Genomic DNA, 23,293 nt, shown 5'->3' with positions numbered 1-23,293 from the left:
AGGCTATATGGCACCAGAAGATATCAGTGAATATCTCAAGATAAAGGCAAGGCAAGCTAAGGTCAAAGCCAAGGTTGACAGTGAAAGTGAAAAGCTCAGTGCAGAAGGTACAACCAATAGACTGGAATTCTATCTTGCAAAGGTGAAGCAAATGGAAACACATGCTCGAGAACTAGATGCTGAAAAGGCTGATCAAAAGAAGACATTAAGAAATGAACTTCTAGCCTTCATTATGAAAGAAAAGTTCTACTCTGCAGAATCATCACAATTTAAAGAATGGCCCCTTGTAGCTTTGAAGCATGAAGTCGAACGAATCCAGAAGATCAAGAATGATCCTTCAAAGAAGAAAACTGCTCCAAACTGGAGTAAGTTCAAAAGGCTGATTGCTGATCTCACCACTGAATACAAGGGTAAGAAAAAGGAGCTAGTGGATGCTGAGGTGGACACTGCTGAAGCCATATCAAAATGGTCTAAGCAGCAAACCGATGAAGCATATGAAAGACTGAAGAAAAAGAAGAAGAAAGAATAGTTGGTGAAGAAGGAAAACCAGATTGAAAACCTCAAGCAAATGCTAAAATCAGCAGACAGTCTTACTCTTGGGTCAAAACAAGATAAAGACAAACAGCTGTCTGATGAAGAGGTCAAAGCAAAGGAAGCAGAGTTCTTCAAGGACACCATCAAGAAAATGGGTTTGAAAGAATATCACTCGTCAAAGCTTCAAAATCTTTGTGTTAAGCTGTTGAACAGCCCTGCATCCTCAAACACTGCAACAGACATTACAGAAAGTGATAAACAAGTGCTTACTGGACAAGAAACTGCAGAAGACATAGTTGCAGCAAACGATGTCCTAAAAGAAGCCTACAAAAGAATGTCTGAAAGTTTGCATGTGTTTTCAAGGCCATCATCAAACATCTCATCTTCCAATAAATCTCTCCCAAGAAACCCATTGGACTCAAAAATACTAAAGTGGAAGTCTGATCAAAAGACCCACGTATTGACTCTGCTCAGGTCCAATGGCGTGGTGAAGCATATTTCAAGGAAAGAAGCACTAGGCCTTAGTGTTCAAGATTTGCAGGATCTCCTTGAGCTGACCCTGTGCAGGGATGAAGATGACCTGAGTGCCAAGGAATTTGAAGCTGAATTCAAAAGACAAGCAAAGGCACTCTTGATGAGAAATAAAGGTCCTGAATAAGGAAGGGTTTTGGCATTATCTGTTCCAGGGGGAGATTGTTGGGATTGAACCCTATACAGAGGAATAGATAATGTAAAGCCAAAACCGGATCCCAGCAAAGGATACACAATAAGCAGCAGTTTACTCTACTCTCTCCCCTTGACAGTGGTTTTTCTAACAACTGAAGGATGAAATGTGCTGTTTGACTACAACAACTGATAAGCCAAACACTGATGCTGATCTAACAACTGCCAAAGACAAACTCTGTTGCTCTATCTACTGCCGTTTCCTAAGTACTGCTGAAGATCCAAGCACTGCTCTCTCAAAGACTGATCAACTTTGGAGAAAGTACTGAAGACTCAACATCTGTGCTAAGGCAACAACAGTGGAACGTGAAGCAGTAGTTTTCTTTTGTTTTGTCTTTTAGTGAATATCAGATGTTATGTAACAGTAGTTTGTATAGAACAGTATTTGTAGTTTGTTAGGTCGTTAGATGTCACTATCATGGTGACGTCAGCTGAAGTATATCAGTAGTTTGGTTTGCCTATAAGTGTGACAGTACTCTGTACTGTTATACTTGATCGATTTGAGTGAGTCTTCTCTCCTCATTTCATCCTTTCATCTTGTGCAACCAACTCTGGTGTATCATGCTGAGGGGGAGTTTAGATTGTAAGCTTGCTGTATTTATTTGCTTTTATGTTGTAAATCTTTCGACACAATGAATAAAGCAATAGTTTATCAATCTATATTTTCCTTTGATTATGTTTACAAAATTTGCTAATCATCTTCCGCTGCACTTAACCGTTTTCTAAGCAAACAAACACAATCACATCGGCCTCTCGATCCTAACAGAATGCGATTTGGATGTGGTACTGGAAGGAAAACCTGCTGGAATGGATAAAGCTGCCGAAGCAATTTGGAACTCAAAGGACAAAAAGCAAGAGGTAAAATTACATTTCCTTTGACGAGGAGTGTTGCATTAAATATCATGAAAGAAACAACTACTCGTGATATGTTAGCAGCTCTGTCAAATATGTATGAGAAGCTGTCTGTCGGTAATAGGGTGTTCTTGATGAAGGAACTATTTAATATGAGAATGAACGAGGGCAGTTCAGTTGCTAATCACATTAACGAAGTCAATTCAATTTTGTCCAGGTTTGCAACTGTGGGCATGAAGTTGAATGATGACACTCAGGTTGTGGTTTTGTTATCTTCCTTACCTGATAGTTGGTCAGGATTTGTGACAACGATCACCGAAACTGTTGGAACTGGAAATTTGAAGTTTGATCGGGTCCGGGATAGTGTTTTGGGTGAAGACGTTCGCCGGAGGAACACTAGTGGAGGATCTACTTCTGGTATGCTCGGTGTTAGCAGGGGAAGAGGTAAAAACAGAAGCAGTGGGAGTCGTGGGAAAAGCTTGTCTAAAGCTGGGAAGAATGTGTGGTGCTAGAACTGTGGTGAAAAGGGACATGTTAAAAACGAGTGTCCTAATACGAAGAAAGAGGATGGCAAGCAGCATGTAAACAATATTGTGTCAGATGAATCTGACGGTGACGTACTGGTTTGCTGTGAAGAGTCTATAGATTCTTGGGCTATGGATTCTGGTTCTTCGTTTCACGCCATGCACAGCAGGGAGACGATGGTGAATCTGAAAAAGGAGACTTTGCAAAGGTACAATTAGCTAACGGTCATGTTCTTAATGTTACGGGTATGGGAGATGTCAATCTGAAGACTCCACTGGGCACTACATAGAACTTAAAGAACGTCAGGGTAATTCCAGGTTTAACGAAGAAACTTATTTCTGTTAGTCAACTGGATAAACAGGGACTAGATGTTAAGTTTGGTGGTGGGAAGTGGAAGGTGATTGATGGAAATCTTGTTGTTGCCTGTGGAAGGAGACGAGGATCGTTGTATCTAGTTGAGATACCTGCTAAGGGAGTAGCCGTCCCTGTACAACATAAAGTCTGGTTCACTGAATCTAGTAAGCGGAAGAGGGTTCAATTCGCGAACTTGAATCCTGGTGCTTTGGGGATGTCAGTTGAATGTGGTCGGGGGTCTAAGTTTAAGCCAGTTAGGGGATTTGGTGATAGTGGGAGCATGGGTCGTGTTCCGGGTACAATCACAAAGAACCCTTGGGTTTTGAAGACGAAGATTCCGACTGAAGAAAAAAGCTCTCCTGAAAATAGTTTGCAAAATGTGGAGAGTAGTATTAATTCTCGGTGTATCTCTGGAGCTGGTGGATCATGCAAGCCGGTTGAGATAGAGAATGGGTCTGATAAGACTGTTGGGTTGGAGCTTGTGGGAGCTTCAACTGGTCTCTCAGGTACTTGATGAGAGGTGTGGTTGCAACTAGGTGGCTTGGATGTGACTGAAGTCTTAGCTTGTTCTTGGAACTGGAGGCTGGGAAGACTTGAACGTAAAGGTTACTGAAGTTACTGGTGATGGGTTTCTTGGATGCACTTTGTGAACTATGCAAAGCCTCCGAGTGGGAGATTGTTGGGTTCGTAGGCTTTAGGGTAGCCGACCCTAATTAGGGTTAGCCTGCCCTAGTTAGGGTTAGCCGGCCCTAGTTATTAGGCCGACTTAGTTAACTTGTTGACCAAGTAGGAAACCCTAATCTTGTTCTATAAATACCTATTATGTAACTGTAGTCTGTGTCATTCTGAAAACAGTTGTGAGCATCTAATAAAAGTGAAACCCTAGTTGCAACCCGTGGACGTAGGTCACCTTGACCGAACCATGTAAATTCTCGTGTTCTTTATTTTCTGCTAGTGTGTGTGTGTGTTTGTTCCGCTTTCGCTCGAGCCTACTCTGATCCGATACCTCTAACATTGACCTCGGAAATGATATGCTCGATCCAAACCGGCTTACCTTGAAACTTGAGCTCGTTCCTCGCACGCCAAAGACTCTAACACCCAATCGATATAATCCCTTGGCAGCCCAACTTAAATACTTGATTAAATTTTAAGAAATCCAATTCATTGGTGACAAACAGCCGCTTACCCTTTGCTGCTGTGCAACAATTGAAGGAGAGCCAAGCAAGAGAGTAATTGTTGAGATGTTATTGGAGGACCAAAAGGAAAATAATAAAGAGAGACATTGAAGAGTAAATTACTTTTTGAGTCCCTGTGTTTTAGTGGTTTTAACCACTTGGTCCAAAATCAAAAAGTTTAACGCCCTGAGTCCCTAGTCATTTATTTTATAACGTTTTGAGTCCAATTTTGTTCATTTTATAACGATTTGAGTCCAAAAAATTGGACTCAAAAGGTTAAAATTTTGACCCAAAAGGACTCAAATGGTTAATGAAAATGCTTATAGGGACTCACGTCGTTAAACTTTTTGCTTTTGGACTCAACTAGTTAAAACCACTAGAACACAGGGACTCAAAAAGTAATTTACCCGACATTGAAATATATAAATTTGTTGACATATTATTGGAGGACAAAAAGGAAAATAATAAAGAGAGACATGAAAATAAATTAATTTTGAAGTATTGGTCCCCATATCATAGCAAGGGAACTAAATGTCCCTAGCTCCTAAAAATTCTTGCTATCATTAGATGAAAATGAGAGGGGCATCATAATACAAAAAGTAGCTCAACCTAAAATTGGAAAGGAAGCATATTTAAATCAATGGGAAGACTTATTATCATTGCCAGCCATAATGAGATTTTTAATAACTTTAGAGAGTGATGGGTACATTTTGAAGAAGAATGGGAGTATGGGACGATTGGAGTGAATCATTGTTATGTGAATACAGAATACATGTTAATTGGGTAGCAAACATTTGAGTGGTAACATATATCTAAAGTTATAAAGTGGATCTTGAAGTGGTAACAACTTCCTATCTTTAAGGATATTGCACTTAGATAGGAGATGTGTATTCACTCTTAAATGTGATGAAAGACAAACTTTGATGTGTACCCTACGCCACACCTTGAAACAAAATGATGAAAGATGTCTTTACGAGTTACATTGATATGAGGCTATGTATTGCCACGCTTGCGGTGCGCACATATAATGTATATATGTGTGAGCGTTCGGGGGGGGGGGGGCAAAAGTGAAATGGTACTAACTTTAACGTTATTTTACTAATTTCGTGAAAATAACGTTAAAAGCGGCGGATGGTTAATCATGCATCATGTGGTGAGATGATAGCTGAAAGACACGGGGGTACATGCACCAATCAGTCTCTGTCCCGATTGTTTTGAGTGTTATGTGTATTAGGTCCAAGACTTGATACAAAACTACAATCGAGCCGGGGGGTCTCACTGGAAGCAGCCTATCTATTCCTACAGGGTAGAGGTAAGGCTGTCTGCATCTACCCTCCTCAGATTCTACCTTAGCTTTGCTATTTGTGGGATTTACTGAGTATGATGATGATGATTGATATGAGGATATGTGAATCTTAATGATCGGTGGTTGCCTTAAACGATACAGATTCCAGTTGCTTGGCATTTTTATTAGATTTTTCCCATTATCTCTATTTTTATATTGTCATGTCTTGCGCAAGAATAAGATTATTAGATATATATGACCAACCGAGCATTATGGTTGATGACACATAAACTTTAAGAGTCTGGCATAATAGTAAGTATGCAAAGTTACATGTCAATGTGAATTCATCGGTAATATACATTATGAGTGACCATGTTCATAAGGGCATATATCATGGTCACCAAGTAAATCTTTGAGTTACATGTGACTAGAATACCCTCACGCATACCTAGTCATAGCCATCTCACGTTTTTGAGTGTCTTCAACTCTTCATATGTGTATAAGGAACTAATAATGAGTTGTTTATTGATAAGGTCATGTTTATCATAAGCTTCTACTTTGGTTTATTTTTAGCCATTATTTTAGAGTGACTAAAGAGATATACACATACCTTCCGTGTGTACGTATGAAATTTCAAACTTCATACACCTTTGAACTTTTTTTTTATTTTAACTAGTTGTTTACCATGTGTGCGCGTTGCGGCGCGCTAAACCAAATCGTTCTATAAGAATGACAAAACATGTCAAATAACAAAAAGTAACTCAAACTAAAACGTCACGTATTTTCGGTACCGGTTCGGCACCGGTATTCACCGATTTTTACCCTCAAATACAACCCCCGCCCAAGGGGCCACGCCGAAACCCAAGCCCACCCGGGGTGGTGACTTGGGCGTTTGTACCCAACCCACGACACAACCCCAGCCCCATACCCCATTTTCTAATATTTGCTAGATTTTTTTTAAACACATAGCCGTTGGCAAACGGCTAGCACAAACGGCTACTTGTCTTGGACAATGAGATCCCGCCATGTCATCTTGATAGCCCGCCCAACGCTCGGGCTGAAACCCCCCGCCTAAGGGGCCACGCCGAAACCCAAGCCCACCTGGGGTGGTGACTTGGGCGTTTGTACCCAACCCACGCCACAACCCCCGCCCCCCACCCCATTCCTCATACCCCATATTCTAATTTTCCTAAATCTTTTTTTAAACACATAGCTGTTGGCAAACGACTACTCCAAACGGCTACTTGTCTTGGCCAATGATATCCAACCATGTCATTTTGATAACCCCGCCCAACGCCCGGGCTGAAACCACCGCCCAAGGGGCCATGCCGAAACTCAAGCTCACCCGGGGTGGTGACTTGGGCGTTTGTACCCAACCCACGACACAACCCCCGCCCCATACCACATATTCTAATATTTCCTAGACTTTTTTTAAACACATAGCCGTTGGCAAACGGCTACTTGTCTTGGCCAATGAGATCACGCTATGTCATCTTGATAGCCCCGCCCAACGCCCGGGCTGAAACCCGCGCCTAAGGGGCCACACGGGAACCCAAGCCCACCCGAGGTGATGACTTGGGCGTTTGTACCCAACCCACGCCACAACCCCCGCCCCATACCCCATATTCTAATATTTCCTAGATCTTTTTTTAAACACATAGTCGTTGACCAACAGCTAGCCTAAACGGCTACTTGTCTTGGCCAATGAGATCCCGCAATGTCATCTTGATAACCCCGCTCAACGCCCGGGCTGAAACCCCCGCCCAAGGGGCCACGCCGAAACCCAACCCACCCGGGGTGGTGAATTGGGCATTTGTACCCAACCCACGCCACAACCCCCGCCCCATACCCCATACCCCATATTCTGATATTTCCTAAATCTTTTTTTAAACACATAGTTGTTGGCAAACGGCTAGCCCAAACGGCTACTTGTCTTGGCCAATGAGATCCAACCATATCATTTTGATAGCCCCGCCCAACGCCTGGGCTGAAACCCCCGCCCAAGGGGCCACGCCGAAACCCAAGCTCACCCGGGGTGGTGACTTGGGCGTTTGTACCCAACCCACGACACAACCCCCGCCCCATACCACATATTCTAATATTTCATAGATTCTTTTAAACACATAGTCGTTGGCAAACGGCTAGCCCAAACGGCTACTTGTCTTGGCCAATGAGATCACGCCATGTCATCTTGATAGTCCCGCCCAACGCCCGGGCTGAAACCCCGCCTAAGGGGCCACGCCGAAACCCAAGCCCACCCGAGGTGTTGACTTGGGCGTTTATACCCAACCCACGTCACAACCCCCGCCCCATACCCTATATTCTTATATTTCCTTGATCACTATTTAATCTATATATATATAAACATGATAAATGAGGGCTTATGTGTCATGATATGGGGGCTTGCAAAATGATGTGGCATCACCTAAAGCAATCTAGAAATTGGTTTTGGCTCCAAAATCATGGGTCAAAAATTTTGGTATATGGGTTGAGGCGGGATCCGTATCATCTTATTATGACCCGACTTCAACTTTTATCACTTCCCTTTCAAACCCTAACTTTTATCTCATCTTCTTCTGTCGTTCATTCCTATTCACAAGGAATCAAGACTTCAAAATCACCATCATCGCTAATTTCCTGAAACCCTAAGTGGGTGTTTGGCATTCCTTCTCAAAATGACTTATTAGCTTATATAAGTCATAAGTGAGAAGTCAGAAATTGTGACTTCTCAAAAATGACTTCTCACACACACAAAATCCCCTAAAATAAGCTAACCCAAACACTTAAAAAACAACTTATTAACTTTTATAAGTTAATAAGTCATAAGTTGCTCCAAAATAAGCTAACCCAACTTATTGACTCGTGAATACAAAATTAAAAAGTGGGCGTTTTCTGATCTAGAGTGGTTTGATTAATTGTCTCCATATGTAGAACCCTTTTAATACGATATTCAAAAAAGTTATGCTTTTTCCGTTATTTATTCTTTTTTGATTGAATTTCATGGATGGTATTGGTGCACAACTGCACTCAGAAAGTCAAAATTGAAAGGGTGAGAGATTGATTGGTTATGTTATTGCAATATTAAAATGTGAACGTATAAGATTTATTGGTTGTATAAGATTGCTTTATTCATAGTATTGTTATTGTTTGTCATGTTCTGTGACATTGATTCTTATATGGGTTTGTGTAATTTCTCTTGATCTGTTAATATGTTTTGCAATTTTATATGGGTTGATAGAAGTAAATTTTCAAATTGGTTTGTGTTTGGGAATTTTGTGGATACACTGTTGTTTCAAAATACAAAATTATAGGGTAATTTTGACTTTCAAGTTTTTTTTTCTTTTGGCTTTCTATGACTAGGTATTTGGTAATCTACCAAATTCTTCGTCAATCGCTCGATTCCTCCAATTACGGGTAAAGTTGATCTATTTCTTTATGTGTTTGTTTAAATTATAGATGTCGTTCTAGGTTATCCCTACAAACAAAAGTGTTTGGTACTTTTTTTTTAATTAGCAAAGATGTTTCAGAAATTTGATAACCTTTTTAACGTCATGTGTTTGTTTAATTTGTAGAGAATTTGAAGAAAGGTGTGTTACATGCCGATGGGTAGAAATTTATGGGGAAACTTTCAGATGAGTAAACAGGTAGAATCTTGAAGCTGGGGTGCCAGAACTGATGGAACGGAAAGCGATTATTGATGGAGTTATGGCTGGACACTTCCGTCTAGGTATGTATAAGTTATAACCTTTCTCCTTTGGATTAATTTTATTGTATCATCACAAATATAATTATTTGATTTACAAAGTTGTCATGTTGGGTTTGTTTAGAGAACGTTTGAAATAAATAGCAGAAAAGGAGGAATATGAATAATTACAAGGAATGCAGAGCTCCATTTAGAAATCCTACACATCAGAAGCAACATATGCAAGGGTACTGTATTTTTTTTAGTAATTTGTTTTTTTTTTTTTGTTTATTGGCAATTGTGTGAATTGTGTTTTCTCCACCAATTTAGTCTATTCATAATGATATAGTTCTGATCATGCAACTAATGAACTTACGAAGTTTAGATAAAAAAACCCTTAACTGAACACTTAAATATTATTTTAATATTCAAACAAGTTCATTAAAATGATAGGATTAGTATTATATTAAAATACTTTCAATTTCGTTAAGGAAATCACATTTTTAAATTGGATAGAATGCTAAATCATTTTTTTCTTATTAAATAATAATTCGAAATTGTATATAATCATAGTAATTATACTTATTATTATAATTATTTACCATATTTAGTAGCTAAAATTCTAATTGGGTGGTGATCCATTAGCAAAGGTAAAACCTTCAAACACCTTGGGAGAGGGAGGTATTGTGTTCAAGTCCTACATATGACAGTAATAAAAGAAATTTGTCGTTAAAAAAAGTAGTTAAAATTCAAATTATTGACATGAAACTCGTACGGTTTTTGTTTTAGGTTGAAAATTTTTATTTTGTTCCAGTTCTGCCTAGGCATGCTAGCAATGATAATTTTATTCGACCACATCTCTCTCTTCGTATATATGAATTTAACATGGTAATTTACTAACTCTTAAGGCCATCCGTAATCATAAAGCCCCTTGTGGGGCGTTATGCCATCCGTAATCATAAAGCCCCTTTCCGGTTGATTTTATTAGGATGGCTGGATTGGTTAATATAATGCAATTAAGAGTGAAGAATATTGATGTTTTTTTTTGAAGAATATGGAAGTTTGGATGGAACTTTTTGTTGGTCACAATAGTTATGGTCTAAAAGGATGGGAAAAGTACAGGATAAACAACAGTTTATCCTAAGGTGATCTATGTGTTTTCAAATATTTCACGAAAGAAGGTGTGTTATTAATTTCAAAGGCATAGAAAAAACAATGATCGTATTGTTAAAATCTAAAAGTTTTGGAATTATAGCTTTTGCATTTTAGTCTGGGTTCATTGAATTATTTTAACCATGGATTTTATAACTTTATATTATGGTTCTTCAGTTGGCCCTTACTGTTCAGATCACGTTCTTCAGAGAAACACAAGCCAAGCCAAGCCACGGTGTTCGGGTACCCACTGTTTTTCTTACCCTTTTGCTGCCACAGTTCCAAGTCATCAAGTCCGATAATATATTGAAAACTAGCTTCTCCATTGCCATCTTGCAGATAAACAAAATTTGATTTTCAAGTTGCAGGTACTATAATTATGTTTGATTTTTCATTGCAGATGTTTATATTGAACCAATGGATTCTTTAATTTCATGATTATTCTTCTTTAAACTTTTGATTATGGGGTGTAATTGAATCATAATTGACATATCTACAATGTTATTGATATATGCACACCAAGTGCTCGATGAAATGCATGTGTGACTGTGTAACATGGTTAATTCCTAAATTTTCTGACTGAGTATCCCCGATGTGCAGCTGGCACTCCATATGAAAATCACGTTTTTCACATGAAACTGACCATGTCCTATGGGTTTGAGGGTTTCCCCAGTCACTTCCTAAAGGTTTATAAAATAAAAAAAAAGTTAGATATGAAATCCATATTCTTACTCTTTCTGTTGTAACTTCGTTTGATACATTACGTACCTATGGGTAGAGGGATGAACTTCATTACTTGAACGTTTCTTTCTTTCAAATGATTATTTAACAATTTTAAGTTATATATTTGTGTGCAATAAAAGCCGTTAGTTGATCTTACCAGTAGAGCGCTTGCAAGAATGATTGAAGGAAAAACTCCTGAAGAAATACGTGAAACTTTTCACATACCTCTAGCTCATATACCCACACATATGTACAACTAGAGTAAAATGCATACATATACCCACACATATATACAACTAGAGTAAAATGCCATATAGTGCTCCACAGCCTCCAGCACATGTGTAATGTTGTGGCTGTTGAAAATTGGAGCTTCATATTTACTGTTTTGCATATTTTGTGTCATGTTCTCATGTCATTCATTTGATTTCATTGCATTCCTCATTTCTATTGTGGGTCCCGTTTGTGAGGATTTCCGTATATAGAATCTTGAACCGCGTCGATAAATCAAATGTATGGATTAGAGTTTGAATTGATTTGTATCACCATACTCAATTCTTACCCTTTTGTGGCTTTTAGCTTTTCAGTCTAGGTGCATTCCAATCACTTTGCGTATCAGAAGGTTCCGAAACCGTCAAAGAGGTATGCCAATGTGAAGAACTTGTATGCTTAAATTTAATTTATTTTCTAAAAACGGATATTTTCTACTACTTATGAAGTTATGAACCCGTTTTGATTCGATTTTCATATATATATAAAATACCTAATAACCTATATATGTTTCTATATATATAATAAACCATATAGCATTTTGAGCTTCAATTGGTTTTATTATATGTCTGTAACGTGCAATGTGCACACATTAGTAGAAGATAACTAATAATTTCATGTTTGAACCAGAGAACTTATTCAAACGGAATCACTATTCAATGTAAAGACGAGGAAGAAAGTAGCGCCTTTCATGGTGCATTTGAGCAATGGAAAAGTAAAGCGGTTACTCAAGGTATGTTAATTTATGCTAACATTATCATGCATTAATGATTAATGGTACCATTTCTTTTAACTTTAGTAATTCCTTTTATCTCATATTTACACCCGGTGAGATAAAGCGAAAGAGTGAAAAGTTTAACCACTGCCGGATGTTAATACCACATTATCATGCACTCTTAATCGACCTGATTACTTATTGTTTCTTTCTACATGATCAAGTTTACCAAATGGAATGGTTTCTTCTTCTAAAAGCAAGTTTGATGATAAAATAGAAGCATCTTCTGCTAAAATGTATTTCCATTACTACGGGCATCAGCAAAATATGATGCAGGATTATGTGAGAACAAGTCAATATATATCGCTTTCTTTTTCTTTTTTGAGTCGCATTGTGCTTATTAAAGCACGGGTCAAATGAACACATTTGGGATTTTATGGAGCTGAATTACACGATAAATGTTTTTTCTAGGTTCCTACTATGCTGCGGCGGTTATTGAGAATAAAGTCAATAGCTGGTGATATTTTCAAGTTGTTTTAGTATTTGTGTAGTCTCGGTAAACTTTTGTGAATACTTGGTGGTTAACTTATAAACTTTATTATTTATAGTTTTGAATGCAATTTTGTTAAAATTACAAAATTGAGTCTAATTTCATTTTTTCCAAGCAACTTGGAGATTAATCACTTAATCAGTTAACCAAGTTAATTCACTATTCGTGAGTATTTTATTCATATAACTTCAAGCCTTTTACGACGTTCACCTGTCAATCACAGTAAGTGTCAAATGGGTCGAATCAGTTATACGGGTTGAAAATTTCAACCTGTTCACTTAGAAAAATATTAGCTAATAATGAGTCAAGTCAGTCAGTCGGTCAAACAAGTCAAATAAAAAGTTCACACAAGTTAAAATTTCAACTAGGTTAGTTATAAGTTGGTCATTTTTTGTTATGGGTTTTTTTTCTATAAAACATGTCAAGCAAAATAGATTAGCAAAAGCGGCAACTTAAACAAGTCAAAACAGTTCAATCCAGCCCTGTTTCAACTTCCACTAAAGTTAGCTTTTTTGACCCATTGTCCAACTGTACCCAGTTTTTCACCTCTAGAAACAGGTATTAGTCTTATGTGCCCTTGATTAAGTTAAAGAAATATAAACTAATAGATTAAGAAAAAGAGTTCACCATATGACCTTTTACACACTCCTTGACTATGAACTCTTTTTTATATGTTGATATGAACTATCGAGGCCTACCAATCTTCAAGATTTGAGCATATTTAAATGTTTTCTAACAATGGCTGCACTTCTTCAGATAATGCAAATCACAAGGTATGAGGAATCAATTCTTTTAGTAATGATTTAATCAAGAACAAGTTAATATTTTATATGAATGCCCCTAATTTAGTCATGTTTCATTTTAACTTTTATATAAAAAATATTACGTTTATTTTGGTTTACAACAGTGATATAATATTTTGCTATCATCTTGATGATGCATTCAAGGGAACCAATTTTGATGTAAAGAGCCCCTCTTTTCTACTGGTACATTATTGTTTCATTTTATTTTGGTGTTCAGGAACATGTCAGTTGAGTATCTATATGAATGGTAGTTTCATATAGGATAACCTATAAAATACTGGCAAATACGATGGGCCATTGAGGTTGGGTAACGGGTCAAAGTGGGTTGGCGTGATGTTAAAATTTGGGTGACATTTAAACCATGTGGGGTTGAAGTGTTACTAATTTAACCTTTTCAATTTCAATTATGTAATATGCCAAGTTGTTTGTTTGATTGAAATTATGTATTTAATCATTATTAATTAATATAAATAACTTGCTTTGAACGTTTACAAGGTTTGTAGTTTTTTTTAGTATACGACAAATTGAATTATATCCGTATGTATAATTTTTTTTGATCCCTTTAGCTATAATGTCATCCGTTGGTGTGATTTGATAAGAGGCGAGGACATGTCAATTGGTGATTATTGTCTTTTTAAATGGTCACGGAGCGAATGGAAGTTTTTGGTTGTAAAACCTCCAAAACATGTAGTACCAGACTAAAATAGCCTTTACATGTTTTCATTCATCTATTCACTTATTATTAGCATGTATTGATTTCTTATTGTTTAACTTTTTTAAACAAGCTTTTTATGTGTAATACGTTAACTTATTTTTTAATTGTTTAAAAAAACCTTCAATTTTTAACATAGATGAATTTATAAGCACGAATCATAAGCAATCAATAAGTTTATAAGTCTTATTAAACGTTCAAAACTCGTGATTAACTTATTGAAAGTTTATAACTCCTTATAGCGAAGGTATTAATATGTCATATTATTGTATTAAGAATTAAGAATATACTAACAACGTTTAATGAAATAATACGTCATATTTTAAAAAAGTATGCATGTTTAATAAGTAATAAAATAGAACTACTCGGGAAGCATTCTCGGGTGTCCTCACAAATTTTATAAAAAAAACCTTTTAATAAAATTAATAAAATATTAATATCCTTAAAATAGAAAGATCCGTGGGTACCACGAGTTATAACCTAGTTAATATATGTTCACTATTCATTCACTTCTAATTCTAATTTTATTAGTATATAATAGTATATAATATAATTTTTTGTGATTCCGTACTCATTTTTCAATTTTATTTCGTTGTTTGCATGTCTATTTCTTATATGTTTTCTTTAATATTTTTTTTGGAAGGTGACTTTCTACGTACATGACCTATTGGTCACCGGGTTCAAGTCAAAGACATTCCCCCGTCAGTCCCGCACTCTCGGACGCGATTTTCGATTGGGCCCCGGCCGCCGCGCAAGCTGACTTCCGCCCGGAAACCATACTGCCCTCACACGAGAGACTCGCTGGGGTAACAGCTGGGTAAAACCGGGTTGCCCTCAAGACCGCACCATGCCTCGGTAGAATACGATCTATCATTGGGACCACCACATAATGCCACAACTGGGATCGAACCGGAGACTGGCACAACCAAACCCCATGGGATTACCCAGCTGGGCTGGGAGGAGGTATATGTTTTCTTTAATATTTTAACTAGAATAAACTGGATTATTTTATTTGTTCAAATCGGGTATTGATATGTGTAGGTAAACTCTCAATCTCAAGTTGGTAAAAGGTACCTTCTCCTTTTTCCTTTCCTCTTTTTGTTAATTTTTGAACACAATTATAACAACATGTGCATGTTTGTAAATATAGGCTTGAGTTCAATGAAAAACCTTAAAAAAATAGAGAATTTGGGAACCATGAATTATACATGTAAAAAATGTTAAAAAAACTCAGTTTCACATGTACATGTCCATGGCTTTATAGCTTAGTGGTATTTTGACCTGAGATAAGGCTTTGGGATCAATAGGTCTTGGGTTCGATTCTCACAAGGTAGTTTTTTCCATATTTATTAGGTTTCCTTCTAAATTGTTGTATAGACATTATGCCTAGTAGATATGGATATATGGTTCATTGGAGAACTAGAAAAAAATTACACCATAAAAAATTAAGAGTAAACTGCCATTTTGGTCCCCGAGGTTTAATCACTTTTGCTACTTTAGTCCAAAACTCAAACCTTTTGCATCTGAGTCCCTGTGATTTCAATTTTGTTTCCATTTTAGTCCAAAAGCAAAGTCAACTCAGATTTTTCAAAAAAAAACCTGGTTTTTTTGTCTTTTTCCTTAGTTTAGTGAAGGGCATTTTGGTTATTACAAGTTTTATTATAACAAATTTCTAATTAAAATAATAAAATAAAATTCATCAATGACCATATAAAAGCTGAGAGATATCTTCTTCCCCAAATCCAAATTAAACCATCTGCCTCACCAACTAAGGAGACGGTGAAGTTATTCCTGGTAAGCTGGTATCTCCAGGGTAATCAAACTTTGCCAAATAACAGTATCATTGTTGGTTTTTTTTTGTGATTTTAATTACCACTTGTATGGATTCGTTAAGTAGCCACCATTGTCGCTATCGTCTCCGTCTCCGGCCAACGAGTCCATTACACCCTGAGGTTTCGTAATTATATTTTGTACAGACATCTTGATTCATTAAGCTTGTTTGCCCTAATATTGTGTCGTAGTTAGTTAGTTAGGTGCTGTTTGTTTTTTCAGATGTAAATGTCTGTAGTCTGCGAACCACATCTGCAGGCTTCTGCGAGAGAAGATGTGGCCCAAATGTCTGCAGTCTGCAAGGATAAGGGGTTTGTTTTTTTTCTTCAAAAACAACTTCAACCACACAAGCTCTCTCTGCTCTCTCTCTCTAGAAACTCTTTCTATCTCTGCCACCACCACCGCACCACCTCCGCCATCACACCACCGCCATTAAGCACAAAAGAAGCACAGAGCTTCATCTCTTTGCAAAACACAAAAGAAGCACAGAGCTTCATCTCTTTGCAAAACCCTATATTCATCTTCAAACTGAAACAAGCCTAATCAGATCTAAAAGTGTTTGAAACACATCATAACACAACCGAAACAATGTAAAAATTCACCGAATCAAGTTGAAACTTGATCGGAATCGTTCGCAGACATTGAAACTCCGGACGGCCAATATACATGGCGGCAGACATTGAAGAGAGAGAGAGACGACAACAGAGGAAGAGAGAGGTGGAGGAGCTGCGCCGGAGAAGGTGGAGGAGCTGTGGCGGCAGAAATTTGGAGGCCGGAGGAGAACGATTGGGATGAAGTCTGATTTTGGGGAGGTGATATGTTTGAAGATCTGATAGGTCTTGTGAAGATGTTGTACATGTGCTTTTTTTTAAGCTAATATAAGCCCTTTTCAGATCTTATTTTTTTTAAACAAACAGTCTTCAATGTATTATGTCTGCCCGCCTGCAGACATAAGGTCCTTGCAGACCTTTTAAGCAAAAACAAACAGCCCCTTAGTTAAACCCTAATATTTAGAAAGGAAAGAATGGAGTGGGCCGAGACATCCTTTCCGGCCCAAAAAAATCCCAATGATTAAAAAAAAACAGCCCAAATAAGATGTGCTTGCCAATGCCTGGTAGTATCATCGACGTTTGCCACCGCAGTGTTAACGCCAACTCACCATCTCCGGCTGTCCGCTGCTGCTGCACCACCCACCAGGTTTGCGTTTTTATTTTTATTATTTTTTATTACTAGTTTTTTTTTTTTTTTTTTTTTTTGTAAAAACCCTAATTTCTTAATCCAGTTCATAAACCCTAACAACAGTTCCGGCCGGCGACACTGCTGATTCCGTTCTTTTGCTGCTGCTGATTTCGTTCCTTCCACACACAAGGTCAGACTTGTTTCCGGCTGATTCTGTTTGTTTTGTTCTTGGTTGTTTGATTTATGTTATTATGGCATTTACCACACAAGGTCAGGTTTGTTTGATTTGATTAGATTATGGCGCACTCAAGGCGCATAGGTCTCGCCTCGGGCCTGTGAATAAAAAATCGCACAACAAAAAAAAATATATATTTTTATATATTAGAAAACTAATACTATTCTTCAAATAAAATAAAAATAAAAATAAAAATAAAGCTATCATATAACATTTAATATCGTCTATTTAGTACCAAAAGTTATAAAATGCTAGTTGATTACTGTAGAAAAATTAGTTTTCGTTAGATAAAAGTAGAAATCTAGCTGGAATCTTGCCAAAATTTGGCCGGAAACTCTCCAGAATCTAGGATTCTCGTTGGAATATGCGCATGAACCATCACTCGGAGAATTAAAGCGCAATTGTCTTGACTTAAGGCGCAATTGCCTCGCCTTGCTAGGAAATTGGGCCTAGGCGCAAGAGGCGATGGCTTTTAACAACTATGCCTTAGTTTTAGCTTACAAATTTTCTTATTTGCATACAATAGCTTACAACTGTGCAATTACTTGCATTGCTACGTTGCTACTGGATTTGATGAGCTCAGTACCAACCGGTACTGAAAATACGGTTACCGAAATCCCCAAAAATGGGTACCGGTACCGAAAATATCTGGTACAGTATGGCTTGATACAGTTGGTATTGGTACGGCACCGGTATTTGAGAGTAAAACCCGATGAATACCAGTGCCGAACGGATACCGAAAATACACTGAGTTTGATAAAGTTGATACCGGTACTGGTACCCAATACTATTCATTCATTTATATTTTCTCTTTTTATATAGGAAATTTTTAATATTTATTTATTATTATTATTACTGTTCATTAACTTGTCATTTTAATATATATGTGTCCTTTTTAGTCATTTTACATGAATAAACTAAGCCAAACTCCCATAAGCTAATCTAAACACTTTTTAAAAAACTCCGTTTCAAAAAGTCATAAGTCAATAAATCATTTTTTTTTAAAAAAAAAAGTCCTTTTTGAGTTAAATAAGCTAAGCCAAACATGCCCTAATTTGTTAATCCGGTTCATAAACCCTAAAAGTCTTCATTGTAATTTGCAAACAGTCAAACAACTTGATCCCACTAAACTTATGGATCAGTAAACAAGCCCTTTTGTAGGATAATAATGATTCACCTGTTTCATGTTTGTCTTAAGTTGAGCTTTTAATTCAACCAACAAAATTTACAAATAAATCGCCCCAAATTGGGATCATTAACCGCTTCCAGTGAGAAATATTCAAACCCTATTCATATTGCTGCTGGTATCCAATTCTAATAGAAAGAAATTATTTTTTGGGTCGGGTGTCTATCTCTAGGGTCATAATGAAATTATTAAATAAATTTAGTTTATAGGTATACTAATGAATCTTAAACCCCTCTCTGGGTCATTAGGTTGCATCAACTGAAAGAGAAAATCCAAAAAAAGGCAAAATCAACCATACATTCAACTTTGGGTTAGGATGGGTATTATTTTTGTAGTAGTTGGGTTGGTTAACAAGAATTGTTAAGAGGGTCAAGATGGGTAACTTTAAAAAATAACAAAATAACATCGTGGGTCAGGATGGGTTTCTCTGGGTAAACCCTAAAACCAGCGCATTCTTCTTTTGTCTCATCTCCCACGCCCAAATCACCACCATCCTACAACCTCCATTCCACCATCTTCGACCAACACAACTCCGGCCTCTCAACCAACACCGTATTCGGAGCACGCCTAAATCACCATATTCCGACCATCAACCACCGCTTCTGCTCATGACCATCGCCGCCAGCCCGCCGCTCACCTCAAACGATCTGGAAAGGTATAATCGATCACATTTTTATTTCATTTTTCTAATTTTAGCAGCCTTTTTTTTGTTAAATCTATTAATCTGAAATCAGTTCTGTAATTGCTTATGTGTTTGCTTTTATTTGCGATTCGTGTTTGCTGAACTTTAGCTAGTGATTGAGCAGATTATTATATTTTGAGTTTGTTAACTTAGAACTGTATACTTCAATGAGTACATACTTGTTTGATTCATTGTTGTTTGTTATGTTTGTGATATAATTGAGTTTTGTTTGGTGAAGAAATTATTTTTTGGGTCGGGTGTCTATCTCTAGGGTCATAATGAAATTATTAAATAAATTTAGTTTATAGGTATACTAATGAATCTTAAACCCCTCTCTGGGTCATTAGGTTGCATCAACTGAAAGAGAAAATCCAAAAAAAGGCAAAATCAACCATACATTCAACTTTGGGTTAGGATGGGTATTATCAGTAACCCTAAAAAGAGTTACGCCTCCGTCATCTTCTCCATCCTGAAACCCTAATTTTTCTTGGTCACACATCACTACAAGCCAGGTACGTCTCCATCTACCTCTGTCTTTCATCTCGATTCTTTCATAATCGTCTCCATCTACTTTATTCTTGCCGCCAATAAGTTTGCCGCCTAAAAAAACCCTATCTATCCTGCCTAAAACATAAACGTACGCCTCGACATAATAGTTCCGCCTCGACACGAATCGTGCGCCTCACCCCACTGAGGCGTACGTATAATATCTCACCCTGAGGCGCCGCCTCATATACGTTTTTCCTCCGTTCCGACTCGAGGCGCGCCTCAATACGGACGCCTCGGCCGTTTTTTTAAACCATGCATAATCTGACTTATATTCATACATTTATGATTGCTGTTAGGGGAAAGAGCATAAAAGTTGTATCTCACTATCACAACCAGTAATTTTTGAATGTGGTTAAATAAATTTAACTTGAAAAGATATTGATATTTTTTTTTAAATATTCAAGAAAAAGAAGATATGATTTTGGTTGTTTTAGTGTGTCATAGTCTTGCACTCTTGCAGTTCTTGAGTTTGAGTGAGTTTTATTTTTTGTTTATAGTTGTGTCAAGTTTTTTAATGTTTGTATTATAAAGAACACAGCAGTTAAGTTGCTTGTTTCATTTTCTGATTTGTTGTATGTTATGCAGTTAATATCAGTGATATATCGGTCATATCGGTCCCTTAGTAAAATATCGGCGTCAAGTATCGGTCAAAATATTATCGGCGATATTGACCGATATTTGACCGATATAACCGATATATCACCGATATATCACTGAATTATTGGTGTTAAATTGCTATATATATAAATTCTGCATTATATTAAAATTACCGATATCCCACCGATATCTCACCGAGATAACCTATATTTCAAATATCGGTCCTTGACCGATATCCGATATTTTACCGCATTAACTGCATAGGTTGTATGTCATGTTTTTTTTAAGGTTTTAAGGTTACCCATCCTAACCCATTACCCAAACCTGCCCAACCCACCCATTTTGCCACCCCTAGATATCACCATTTATTTTACGACGATCAAAAAACCATAAAAATGAATATAGGTTCCGATAATACCGATACCAGTACCAATGTTCTGTAGGAATGGGTTCGGTTCGTCATGGTCGAGGTATGATACCGGCACTCGTATAGCTTATGGCTTGATACAGTTGGTATTGCAAAATACAATTAGCATAATGATCCAATTATAACCTTAAAACTTGAAAAAACATGACATACAACCTATGCAGTTAATGCGGTAAAATATCGGATATCGGTCAAGGACCGATATTTGAAATATAGGTTATCTCGGTGAGATATCGGTGGGATATCGGTAATTTTAATATAATGCAGAATTTATATATATAGCAATTTAACACCAATAATTCAGTGATATATCGGTTATATCGGTGATATATCGGTTATATCGGTCAAATATCGGTCAATATCGCCGATAATATTTTGACCGATACTTGACGCCGATATTTTACTAAGGGATATGACCGATATATCACTGATATTAACTGCATAACATACAACAAATCAGAAAATGAAAAATGAAACAAGCAACTTAACTGCTGTGTTCTTTATAATACAAACATTAAAAAACTTGACACAACTATAAACAAAAAATAAAACTCACTCAAACTCAAGAACTGCAAGAGTGCAAGACTATGACACACTAAAACAACCAAAATCATATCTTCTTTTTCTTGAATATTTAAAAAAAAATATCAATATCTTTTCAAGTTAAATTTATTTAACCACATTCAAAAATTACTAGTTGTGATAATGAGATACAACTTTTATGCTCTTTCCCCTAACAACAAGCATAAATCATAAATGTATGAATATAAGTCAGATTATCAGATTATGTTTAAACCACCAAATATTAACTTCATAATTCACTACGCAAATTAATTTTGTAATATCAAAATAAAATTATCCACTGAACAGCTAAATCGCCATAAACGAGACAAATTAAAGCTAAACTTCACCAAACAAAACTCAATTATATCACAAACATAACAAACAACAATGAATCAAACAAGTATGTACTCATTGAAGTATACAGTTCTAAGTTAACAAACTCAAAATATAATAATCTGCTCAATCACTAGCTAAAGTTCAGCAAACACGAATCGCAAATATAAGCAATTACAGAACTGATTTCAGATTAATAGATTTAACAAAAAAAAGGCTGCTAAAATTAGAAAAATGAAATAAAAATGTGATCGATTATACCTTTCCAGATCGTTTGAGGTGAGCGGCGGGCTGGCGGCGATGGTCATGAGCAGGAGCGGTGGTTCATGGTCGGAATATGGTGATTTAGGCGTGCTCCGAATACGGTGTTGGTTGAGAGGCCGGAGTTGTGTTGGTCGAAGATGGTGGAATGGAGGTTGTAGGATGGTGGTGATTTGGGCGTGGGAGATGAGACAAAAGAAGAATGCGCTGGTTTTAGGGTTTACCCAGAGAAACCCATCCTGACCCACGATGTTATTTTGTTATTTTTTAAAGTTACCCATCTTGACCCTCTTAACAATTCTTGTTAACCAACCCAACTACTACAAAAATAATACCCATCTTAACCCAAAGTTGAATGTATGGTTGATTTTGCCTTTTTTTGGATTTTCTCTTTCAGTTGATGCAACCTAATGACCCAGAGAGGGGTTTAAGATTCATTAGTATACCTATAAACAAAATTTATTTAATAATTTCATTATGCGACCCAAAAAATAATTTCTTTCTATTAGAATTGGATACCAGCAGCAATATGAATAGGGTTTGAATATTTCTCACTGGAAGCGGTTAATGATCCCAATTTGGGGCGATTTATTTGTAAATTTTGTTGGTTGAATTAAAAGCTCAACTTAAGACAAACATGAAACAGGTGAATCATTATTATCCTACAAAAGGGCTTGTTTACTGATCCATAAGTTTAGTGGGATCAAGTTGTTTGACTGTTTGCAAATTACAATGAAGACTTTTAGGGTTTATGAACCGGATTAACAAATTAGGGCATGTTTGGCTTAGCTTATTTAACTCAAAAAGGACTTTTTTTTTAAAAAAAATGATTTATTGACTTATGACTTTTTGAAACGGAGTTTTTTAAAAGTGTTTAGATTAGCTTATGGGAGTTTGGCTTAGTTTATTCATGTAAAATGACTAAAAAGGACACATATATATTAAAATGACAAGTTAATGAACAGTAATAATAATAATAAATAAATATTAAAAATTTCCTATATAAAAAGAGAAAATATAAATGAATGAATAGTATTGGGTACCAGTACCGGTATCAACTTTATCAAACTCAGTGTATTTTCGGTATCCGTTCGGCACTGGTATTCATCGGGTTTTACTCTCAAATACCGGTGCCGTACCAATACCAACTGTATCAAGCCATAAGCTATACGAGTGCCGGTATCATAACTCGACCATGACGAACCGAACCCATTCCTACAGAACATTGGTACTGGTATCGGTATTATCGGAACCTATATTCATTTTTATGGTTTTTTGATCGTCGTAAAATAAATGGTGATATCTAGGGGTGGCAAAATGGGTGGGTTGGGCAGGTTTGGGTAATGGGTTAGGATGGGTTTAGGTCAAGATGGGTTTTTGTCAAGATGGATTTGAGCA

The 23,293-nt window shown here is 36.8% G+C and overlaps 1 long non-coding RNA gene across 6 annotated transcripts; it reads left to right on the top strand.

The window, feature by feature from the left end:
* Positions 1 to 8,308: 8,308 nt before the first annotated feature.
* On the top strand, positions 8,309 to 23,026 carry LOC110913056. Of its 6 annotated transcripts, XR_004880394.1 has the most exons (10): positions 8,309 to 8,862; positions 9,021 to 9,175; positions 9,276 to 9,378; positions 10,460 to 10,650; positions 11,582 to 11,644; positions 11,903 to 13,523; positions 14,696 to 15,015; positions 15,094 to 15,122; positions 18,731 to 19,676; positions 21,904 to 23,026. It is a non-coding gene; the product is annotated as an uncharacterized LOC110913056 (long non-coding RNA). The 6 variants fall into 6 exon arrangements; XR_004880395.1 differs by lacking the exon at positions 18,731 to 19,676 and having other exon boundaries at positions 8,314 to 8,862; positions 21,904 to 23,018; XR_004880397.1 differs by lacking the exon at positions 21,904 to 23,026 and having other exon boundaries at positions 8,314 to 8,862; positions 15,113 to 15,122; positions 18,731 to 19,368.
* Positions 23,027 to 23,293: the final 267 nt, after the last annotated feature.

This window comes from Helianthus annuus, chromosome 15 (genome assembly GCF_002127325.2).
Source record: "Helianthus annuus cultivar XRQ/B chromosome 15, HanXRQr2.0-SUNRISE, whole genome shotgun sequence".
In the NCBI taxonomy this organism is placed as follows: domain Eukaryota; kingdom Viridiplantae; phylum Streptophyta; class Magnoliopsida; order Asterales; family Asteraceae; genus Helianthus; species Helianthus annuus.
The sequence above is the reverse complement of the archived record's forward strand: the minus strand, read 5'-3'. Positions and strand labels throughout refer to the sequence as shown.